Here is an 11,486-nt window from a genome sequence, read left to right as displayed (position 1 = left end):
AATCGTGATGGCTGAAGTTGCGGTCGCTACACAGGGTAAACATCCATCCATTTGGAATGCGCGTCCATCAGGATCAAAAACATGCGTCACAAAAAAGTCAATGTGTAACCTTTGCCATGGTTTGCTCTACAACTCCCAGGGATGAAGCGGTGCTGGGGCTGGCGAGTTACGGTGTTCTTGGCATGCGACACATCTGTTAACTACAGCTTCAATGTCTGCCTCTAACTTTGGCCACCAGAAGTAGCTTAAATTGTGTATTTTTATACATTTATGTTTACACATAAACATAAATCATAAAACATAAACATTCATCATTTTATATTGTCCATTTATGCTACATAATAAAAAGAATACACTAGCCTACAAAATCGCATCAAGGTAAGATAGTGAACATTTGTACCTTTATATGCCTATGTATGTTTTCTTTTCTTTTCATTACACTATTTACGTAAGTTAACACCCAATACTTCAACAGGTTTAAGTATATTCTGGCAATTCAGGAAGCAGCTTCTGAATTGGGACACAGCAAACCAGCTCTGGCCATGATCTGGCTATTAAAGCCGAAAATACATGACTGAAACATCCTCACCATGTCCTCCAGTAAAATATAAAACAAAAAAATGACAATAGCCAATTCTGGATCCATAGCTGTTCATTCAATTATAACAAATGAATTATCAGGATGGCAGCTGTACTCTCGCACCGTTGCTAGGCGCCAGGAGCGGTAATCGGGAACACCTGGATACGCAATTAGGAAATCCTACGAAGGCTACATGGTGCGTCCTTCGAATGACGAATAGGCTGCATCCTTCGAAGTCCGCGGCCTTCGGAGGATGCAGCCTTCACATTGGGACACAGCTACAGTGTTCTGTTGTGACTCACGCACAGTCTTCACACGGACGCGCGCTTCAATCCGTTGTGGAGACTGTCCATTCGTTCCGGTGAAATCACAAAACATAATGCAGAAAAAAACGTGACCCTGCTTGATATACAATACAACCACTAATGTTCTGCCACTGGACCATTAAACTACATGTGGACATTAGTCGGATCTATGTATTTATTCATTTTCAGAACATTTAAGTTCATTGAAAGGAGGGTTTTATTTGTCTGTCCAAAATAATAATTTGTCCACTGCATACATCACAGGCAAGTTAAGAAACAATTGTATTGTTTGCTTTGTTTAGCAACAGTTAAGCTGACCGAATTCCAACTAAATAAATAAATAAGTGGGACCGTCCTTTCAATTAAATGAAATGTTCTCATTCATTTATAATTTATTCATTGATTATATTGTTTAATTTATGAATTGATGTCTTCACTTTTCTGTACTCGTGACTTGGAAACACCTTACATGGTTAAATAATTGGTAAAAATTCTAAATGTATTGGCTGTGTGTGTGTAAAAAGAGTGTGTAACACTGAATAAATGCTGATTAATAAACAAATGCAGTGCGTTCTTGGCCATAAAAACAATACAATTTACTTTAACCATTTGAATTTAGAGGGTTTAACTGTTTTGCAACATAGAATAAAAAAAATAAAGAATAAAAGCCCAAATTCAATCTGTTCATTATATAAAGTGATCGAGTCTCTTCTGAGAATTTGGGTGAATGAGTTTCAATGGACGGACAGACATCTCTCAGATTTCGTTTAAGATATCTTAATTTGTGTCCCGAAGATGATTGAACGTCTTACAGGTTTGGAACGACATGAGGGTGAGTAAATTATAACATTATTTTTTTCTCTACATTTTTGGGTGAACTATCCCTTTAATTATGCGTGCTCGACAGCAGCAGCCGTGACGTCACAGGCAGCGCGAGTTCCATGTGACGTCACAGACCGAGTTCGACAACAGCGATTCAAGATTCACTAACGGACGAAGTGTTACAAACGCAGTTTACCGCTTTAAACAACAGGCACGTCTACACCGCTCGTTGAGATTCAGAATCTGACAGAATACGGTGTCATTCAATATATACTATACAATATAAATTGAGTTACTTTGACGGAATCTTCAGCTCAGCTCACAGTAGTTCAGTCACTAACGGACGAAGTTTGCAAACGCAGTTCACCGCTATAAACAACAGGCAGAGACAGTAGGCATTTCTCAATGTCAAGGAAGGATCCTCGAAAGCCGGAATTTCAAGGATGTTACCTCATCGACATCCGTCGAAGGACTGTTCCAATGTCGAGGATCCTCAGAATTTCAACCAAGGGCTGAGTCCTTCGTTCGAAAAATATCCCATACACAGGAAAGGATGCATATGTTTAGACTTCACGCTCTCAATCACTCACAATCCTATGCGCGCAGCTTTGCTATCTTGTTCAAAAAAATAATAAAATGGCGGACGTTAGCGGAGTCGGAGCGAAAACGGGGAAATATGCTTTCAAGTGTAAGTATATTTACGTTACCATACATTTGTTATAACCGTAGTACATATAAGTAAAATTTAACGTTTAAATGCCAGTTCAAATTACTACCGTATTGATATTACAAATTACGTTACTGATGATGGTTAACTGAAACGGACCTGTCATTTAACAATTGTTAACTTGGTTGCCGTCACCGGCATTTCTTTTATAAATAGCTAGTTAAGTTGTACAAAGTACTTTAACGTTAATATTATACCATTCACCGCGTTATTCATAGCTTTCTCGTCTTTTTTAACAGGGACCAAGGAACGTTCATACGTCTCCGTGTAGAAAACATGCAGCTGTTTACCGGGGGGAGAGACACCGCGGCGAACGGATATCGGTGAGAAGCAAATTATTTAATGTTCAGAAGTGATAGCTGTGTAATCTTCTTTTTATTTCTCCCCCGTCATTCACATAGGCTTATTTTGGAGAAGATGGGGCTCGAAGGGAGGGTTTCCCACGCCCAGGGAAAAAAAAAGTGGGACAATTTAAAAACCAAGTACAAGGTGGGAGACAAGTATGGAAATAATTGTCTATGCACATTTTAATGTAACTTGTGATTTTTTTTAAGTAAGCCTTGAATGTAAACCTGACAGACTTGGGCCTGCTTCCAGTAAGTATAGATGCAGCGTAGTGTACAATAGTACTAATACAACAATACCGTTCAAAAGTTCGGGATCAGTGAGAATATTATTTTTATTTTTTGGAGGAAAGAAATCAATACTTATTTATCAAGGAATAATTAATTTGATCGCAAGTGACAGTAAAGACATTTAAAATGTTAGAAAATATTCTATTTCCAACTAATGCTTTTCTTTTGAACTTCCTATTCATCAAAGAATCCTGAAAAAAAAACTGTACAACTGACAGACCAACAATTCTTTTCAACATTGATAATAATAATAAATAAATAATAATAAATGTTTCTTGAGCATCAAATTCTCATATTATACTGATTTGTGAAGGATCATGTGACACTGAAGACTGGAGTAATGATGCTGAAAATTCAGCTTTGATCACAGGAATAAATTACACTTTACTATATATTCACATAGAGAACAGCTGATTTACACTGGAATAATATTTAATACTAAAGCTGATTTTTGTTGTATTTTTAATCAAATAAGCGCAGCCATGGTTAGCAGAAGAGAATTCTTTTAAAAGCATTTAAAATCGTACTGACCCCAAACTTTTGAACGGTAGTGTACATCATCACATCTTTTTGATCTACACTGCTTAGGAATGTAAGTGTCCTGCCACAGGTCAAGGGACAGAGGATGGCAAGGCGACGGCAGCAAATTGGCCCTGGTTTCCCCTCATGGACGAGGCATTAGGGCAGTCTGCAGCAGTCTCGCCCCCTTGCCTTATTGCCTCGATCCAAGTGGAAAAACCAGGGCCAAGCACTGCACAAGAGGTAGATGAAGGGAGAGACGAGGATGAGGATGAGGAGAGAGTGAGAGACAGCAGCAAAGAGAGAGCAGGGCACAGAGGAAAGAAAAGGAGAAGGGAGCGAGAAGATCCAATCCTACAGCTACTAAAGGAGGATATTAAATACCAGAGGGAGGCAGATGAGAGGAGGGAAGCCGAGGCCAGAGAGAGGTCAAACCGCTTTTTTTGCTGTTGGAGAGGTTGGCGCAAAAATAAAAAATAAAGTCAATTAAATTGAACTGGTTTTGTCTTTGCCCCTTAATTATTTAATTAAGTTAATATTAATATATCCATTTTTAAAAAACCTTGTTCTTTAGACTGCAATATAAAAAAAAACTTGGTAACAAATAACTAGCATGTGAAGCCTAAAACAATGTATTGAACAATATTTTCACCCTTATTTTTGTTTTGTGATTAGGTATTCTAAGCTCTACAAAAAAACATTAATTTCATCTTTGTTACACACATTTTTTTTATTTAAACATTTCTATATTGACAACTATATACATGAAGCAGCAAATTCATTTAAACAACATTCTCATATCTACAACAATATACAAACAACTTAAACATTTACAACCAAATACGAAAGTAGTCATGATCAAGAGGTGCCTCGTGGAGTGCAGACACCTCGTTGGTCAGCGCAGCCCGCCAAGCAGCTCCACTCCGCCTCTCCCCACCATCAAGCTCCACAGGTGGCTAGTTGTCCTCCTCCACAACCTCTTCCAGCACATCCCCGACACCAACACAAATGTTGTGCAGAATCGCACATGCCGTCACCACCTGTGCACAAGGCAGATGAAAAAACATGAACAGAAGATAGTGTGACTTTAGCAGTTGTTAAGCATTAACTGTTATTTTGAGTAGGATACTATGATTTGATTAAGAAATTCACTACATAAATATTGCAATGATTTATTACCTTAGGTACAAACCGTGTATGTACTTCTAAAAAGATGCACCTGAAGCGGGTTTTCATCATTCCAAATGCACGCTCAATGATTGTGCGACCTCTGGAATGATGGTAGTTGAACCTTTGCTCTGCCATGCCTCTCACTGGCCTCTTATATGGTTTTTGATAAGGGCCAGGGGTTCCTGTAGACATGGGTAGCCACCATCAGCTAGGAGAAAATACCCAGGTGGAGGGTAAGTCCCCCTAGTGTAGATGGGGCTGTTCTTGATGATGCGTGCATCATGCACACTTCCTGGGTAACCCACAAAGATGTCAATAAAGCGACCATGATGGTCACAGACTGCCTGGAGCACCACTGAAGGGAAGAGCTTTCTGTTGTTATAATCATGAGCATCAGGGCCGCCGGGACATTTTATTCTTATATGGCAGCCGTCTACTGCCCCTGCTGCCTTGCCAAATGCTTGGTGATTAGCCAAGCGAGCAAAACCACCACCAACAACTTGGAGCTCCTCCTGTGTGCGGGGGAAGTGAATGAATTGGGGGAGCACAGCCACCACCTCATCCACCATCCTGTGGACAACTCTGTGTACCGTGGGAAGAGGAATGCTGAAGACCCTGGAGACAACTCTGTAGGCTGAACCGGTTGCCAGCCAGAACAGGAACACGAGTGTCTCCAGGGTCGGGCCCCATCCGTGCTGCCTGTCAGTCTTCAGGGCCACCGTCAGCTGCTGCATGGCCTCTCTGCTCAGCCTGAAGTCTGGCCGAGTGTCCTCCCCTCCATAGTACCGCTGCAGTACTGGCCCTGTGGCATTGATGGCACAGTAGTGCCGAGCCAGTACAACATGAAGAAGAGAGGAAGGTAAAATAGTCAAAGTATAATTTCAGTTTTGCCATTTATTTAATGTTTGTTAAACTATTAAACATATCGGCTCAACTGATTTGCAGAGGGGGGATTTAAAGCTGTTCCCTTTTACTGGTAATTCACCTTGTAATTTTGACTTCATATAGCTTTTTTTTTTTGATCACATATTTTACCATTGCATGTGTTTTAACAGCTAGAATGTTGCTATAGACGCAGTTCTGTTCACTCGGGCAATAGAATCGTTTTTAAATCAATAAACTCCTTTATAAATCAATATTTGACAAAATAAGGATTTAAAAAAAAGGATATTATTGATTTAAATCAATAAATTTGATTTATTGCCTCGCTATACATTATCCCTTACTTTATTTATTTATTTCTATGAGGGCTGACAAGACAAAATAAGGACTGTCAAGTGTGTTTAAACAGTGCGGGTCAATTTGACCCATATTTTACCATTGCATGCGTTTTAACAGCTAGAATGTTGCTATAGACTCAGTTCTGTTCACTCGGGCAATAGAATCGTTTTTAAATCAATAAACTCCTTTATAAATCAATATTTGTTTCAAATTGTTGATTTATTTGGTAGGTAGCCATGTAGTAAGCAGGATAATGTATAGCGATGCGGTTTTTATCGAATACAAACCCTTCAGGTTGATTCAAGACCCCTCCGCGTCCCGGAGTTCGCGGGGTTGTATTCGCGGGGTTTATTCTATAACAACCGCCTCGCTATACATTATCCCTTACTTATTTACTTTATTTATTTATTTCTATGAGGGCTGACCAGACAAAATAAGGACTGTCAAGTGTGTTTAAACAGTGCGGGTCAATTTGACCCATAACATAATGGATGTAATTATTTTTAAACTAATGATAGGAGCGTTAACGTTACTTACCATCCCACGTCTTTGACGGCAGAGGTGGCGACAAATAAACTTTCTCCTCCTGCGAGCCTGACGCTGATACCACTCCATCTCCATATCAGCAAAAATGCTGTACAGCATCCAAATCAATATCTTCTCCATTTTTAAAGCGCCGAAAGCGGACCTTTTCAGTGACTTAATGACGCAACGATGTGCACTTGCTAGCCTGTTCCATTTACGTGTTCTCCGAATGCTAAAGTGGAGCCTCGCCTATAGCCTCTGAAGGAAATGACTTGGAAGGATCAATCCTACCAAGGAAGTATCCTTGACATTGAGAAACACCTAGTGTCAATCCGACATCATGTTGTTCGCAAACTTCCCACTGGAGCCGGAGAGCTTGTTCGAGGTGTTCCATGGGATACAGCTGAACACAACTGAGGCTTGGGAGGACCACACAACAGGTACTGAGTTATACACATCAGAACTGACACACACATAGACATAAATCGCAGCCACCCGTCCCGGTTTTTCCGGGATTGTCGGACACTGAATGTCCCGGTTTTCAAAAGGCTATGTGAATATGTCCCGGTTTTCAAAAGTCTAACTTTTATGTGAATATGTATGTTCAGACAGCGCGCGCGCACGGCAGTGAGGGAAAGAGCGAGAGACCTCGACAACTCTCCCTTTTTATAACTCTCTTTTTACTTAAATAATACAAGAAAAATTATACTTGCAAGGATATGTACACAGAGGACATATTTAGCAGAGTGTGTTATTGTGCTGTAGCTTGCATGTTTAGGACTGCTGTGGACAGCTGACTCCTGAAGTTTGTGATATTCTTCAAACTCTGTGTGTTGGTCAGTTCACAGCAGTGACAGAAATCATTTTTCCCAATACGTTTCAATTGATTTTTTACATTTTATGGGCAGTTTTACCTTTTATAAATGTATTTTAAACCTAATTTTAAGCATGCACCACCTTTTGTATGAATTCCATACATTTAATCAAATTAAATTATAATAATAAGACACAATAGGCAGGGTTTTTCCTGGCTCAAAATGAGGCGGAGGTGGTAAAATTGTAACACTAGGGGGGTCCGGGGGCATGCCCCCCCGTGAGAAAATTTTGTACATTTTAAAGATAAATTCATTAATCTGGTGCACTTTGAGTCACTCGAATCTGTTGTTAAAAATAAATAATAATCCACCCGCCAACCACCCATAATCTTTGATTTAGATATCTGCATCTGATCATCACATTACAATTATTCAATTAAGCATGATAATATGGTAACATATCACACAATTAACATTTATTTAAATTAAAAGTTCTTCTTTTGGCAAAATTACATTTTCTTTATAGCCTAAACAGAGGCTTTACTCCCTTTAAACTTATTGTCAATGTTTCATTTTTGAAAACACTCTTATCAGAACAATTTTTTGTACCTTTATAAAGGGCATTTTCCCCCTAATTTTATTTAATGGATGCTCTAAATTTCATTTAAAATTCTTACATTTTATCAATACATTCAATTAAAATAATAAGACACTAGGCTGTTACCAATCAAATTAAATAATTTACATTGAAAAATTATAACTGTATTAAATGAGATTATTTCGAATATTTTTTGAATATACAAGGAATGTTGAAAAGAATGATACTTTGAAACTAGACCGCCAGTAGGAGGCGGCAGGCGGCCATCTTAATGAGCGAGTCATTGAGTCATTAATGTAAACGATTTGTTCAAACGGCTGATTGATTCAGAATGAGGCGGTTTAATAATGGGCAATTGAATCTTTGACTCAAGCGATTAGTTCAAAACGCTGAATGATTCAGTAATGAATCATGGATGAGTGTTGCTGTGAGACGCGATATGGTTCTGTTGTTTGGAACTATTTTCGCTGCTAAAACAGAACAAAAACAGTCTAAAAATGTAAGTAACTTAATTTTAACTATTTGTTTATTGAACTGTTATGAAATTAATATCTCGGTTTCAATCGTGATGGCATTCAGGAAAACAGCACTCTGGTCGTGTGTAGCCTATATACTGTTTCTTAACTATAATTAATGTTATAAATAACTGCGCGAGACTCAACAGCGCAACTTTGTTACCGTCCGTACATTAGGTACCATGATTGGAGTTCCGTGTCTTTATTACACTCATTTAGCTGTCATCCACCCTCGATTGAATGGAATGTTTTTATTCCTCGGCCCGCTCGACCCGTGGATTATGATCCGTGCAGCACTATCGGCAAACTACACAGTTAAGCCGCCTTTCCACTGCACACGACATTCGCATACGATTGTCGCATTTCGCCCCCTAGTGTCAGTCGCATGGAACTTTCATTCCTATCGTACGCGGCAACATGGGAGAGAAGTTGATTCTCGCAGTCTCCGAATACCCCATTCTTTATGATATTACTCTTGAATCATACAGAAACGTCAGCAGGAAAAATTAAGCTTGGAAGAGAGTTAGCGAGATTGTCGGTCTGCCAGGTGGGTTTTGATTGCCAAATGTGCAGAATGAAAGCAAATCTTTGTCCCGCCTAAATTACCATCTAGCTAGTATTTCAATGCAGTTGTATTATACACGTGGTTAACATAACGAACAATGCTATAATTTTTTTAAGTTGTTTAATTTAAATTGTAAAGTTATGCGCATATGCTACTGTGATATGAACTAGTATGAAATTAGTCTGAAATAAAACAATTACATTATTAACTAGCAGTATGAAATTAGCAGTGTTGGGTGTAGGCAAATGCATTAATAATGAACTAAAATTAAAATAAGGGATCACTCTTCATGTTTTTGTAATTTGATTAGTTACTTATGATGTAAGTTTACAGTTATGTGAGTTAAGTTTACAGTTATGTAATTGTTTTTTAAACTTAACAGTGGATGAGTGCAGGAAAAAGTGGAGGGATCTCCGTGATGTTTATGTCAGGGAAAGGAGAGAGGAGAAGAAAAGAAAAAGCGGAGCAGCTGCCAGCCAGAAACGCCCTTGGCGTTACTTTCACATAATGTCTTTCCTCCTACCATTTATCACTTCTCGGCCCACATCTGGGAACATGGAAGTGGAGGAGAGACGAGAAGGGAGAAGAAATGAGGAAGATAGTGCAGACGTAATGGCAGAGGAAATACATGTGCAAGAAAAGCAGGTAGGACAGGACACGACAGAAATAAGAGTAGAGATCAGTGCAGAAGAGAGTAGGATGGACTGTCCAGGAGAGGACATGACTGGAGAGGAGGAGAGCAGAAAGAGGCAGAGTGGAAAAGACTTTGCCCAGCCACGACAACGCCGGAGGAGAGTTGAAGCAGGATCTATGTCTTCTTTTGAGCGGACAGTCGTTGAAGCCATACAAACTTCCAGCTGTCCTGCCCCTGCTGGCTCAGAAGATCCTGATATGCAGTTTCTGCAGAGTTTGCTGCCAGCCCTGAAGAGACTTGAGCCTAAATGCAGGGAACTCACCAAGCTGAAAATGCACCAGCTTATTTTTGAGGCTGAGTTTGAATTTTGAGTTTTGAAGATCTCTCTTTAAAATAAATTAAAATAAAATGTGAATAATGGTGCTAAAGTTATCTCTCCTTTTCTTGCAGAAATTTTCAACTGGACCTCCTATCTGGCTGGACCTCTTTACACACACACTAACATACAGTACACATACACACACACACATACAGTACACACACACACACACATACAGTACACACACACACACACACACACGTTATTATGTTCTGAAATGTTCACTGACACACACACACACACACACACACACATACAGTACACACACACACGTTATTATGTTCTGACATGTTCACTGACACACACATACATACAGTACACACACACACACACAGTACACACACACGTTATTATGTTTTGACATGTTCACTGACACACAAAAACACACACACATGTTATTATGTTTTCTGACATGTTCACTGACACACTGTTCTTTAATAAAGATTTTGAGTACTCATTTACTTGAACTTGTGTTAATTGCTACCATGCATGGTTGTTTTAGCAACCAGTACCAAGATAAATTTGCTTTAAATATGATTGTCATATAAATAATGAAATTCTCTATTTAGTATAGTTTTAATATGTTTAATAGCTTTAGCATGAACATAATTAAGAGACACCATACACACTGAACTGGAAAAAAGCCTTTTGCGAAACTGTGGTGGCCCTTAAAAGGGCCTTTGGTCTGTTGGAAGGACTTCTACACCAGATGCTGCCATGGAACCTCACCATGTACAGAGGAAAAGTAGGATGCGTAGGTTTCCCTCACATGGACAGCCTCCCTCGAGGAATTGTTAGCACCTTGACGGGCGATGCCTTGCATGCTGCTGTTTGTTCCCTCCATTGGTGCAGAGGGGTTAGTGGTTTTGCTCCTCCGCAGGAGATTGTGGAGGACACATGTCGCTTTCACACATGCTTCGACATTTTGAGGGTGCTGACCCATGACCCTGTGGTACATCCTGAACCTAGATGCAAGAATGCCAAATGCATTTTCCACAACCAGCCTGGCCCGGGACAGACGGTAATTGAAAATGCGTTGGTATCTTTGCAGGTTCTTTCCCGGATAGGGCCGCAGGAGATGGCGACGGAGTGGGAAAGCTTCGTCTGCAACAAAAGCATGAGGAAGTGGGCCTAGATGTTCAGCACCTGGTAGATGGGCATCTGGCGGGATTGTCAGGGTTCCGGCTTCAAGGGCCCTGCCAAAAGCAGAGTCCCTCAAGGTTCCACCATCGCTTCCACGGCCATAAGCACCCACATTAATCACCCTAAAGCAGTAGTTGGCATCAACTACTGCAAGTAATACGATGGAATAGGTTCCTTTATAATTGTAGAAATGGGAGCCTGAGTTGGGTGGAGCTTGGATGACCACATGCTTACCATCAATGGCCCCTAAACAATTAGGGAAATTCCAGCGCACATTAAAGTCCTGGGCGATCGTCTGCCAATCTTCTTTTTGTGGCACTGGCATGTACTGAT

The 11,486-nt window shown here is 40.0% G+C and overlaps 1 long non-coding RNA gene across 3 annotated transcripts; it reads left to right on the top strand.

The window, feature by feature from the left end:
* The first annotated feature begins 2,684 nt into the window (after window positions 1-2,684).
* LOC143718377 (uncharacterized) lies at window positions 2,685-4,046 on the top strand. 3 transcript variants are annotated; one of them, XR_013196336.1, is made up of 3 exons: window positions 2,685-2,757; window positions 2,836-2,923; window positions 3,658-4,046. It is a non-coding gene; the product is annotated as an uncharacterized LOC143718377 (long non-coding RNA). The 3 variants fall into 3 exon arrangements; XR_013196334.1 differs by having other exon boundaries at window positions 2,836-3,030; XR_013196335.1 differs by adding an exon at window positions 2,993-3,030 and having other exon boundaries at window positions 2,691-2,923.
* Window positions 4,047-11,486: the final 7,440 nt, after the last annotated feature.

The sequence above is a fragment of the Siphateles boraxobius genome, unplaced genomic scaffold (genome assembly GCF_051911475.1).
Source record: "Siphateles boraxobius isolate OS27281-9 unplaced genomic scaffold, OSU_SipBor_1 61, whole genome shotgun sequence".
NCBI classification, from domain to species: domain Eukaryota; kingdom Metazoa; phylum Chordata; class Actinopteri; order Cypriniformes; family Leuciscidae; genus Siphateles; species Siphateles boraxobius.
This window is presented reverse-complemented; position numbering and strand designations above follow the sequence as displayed.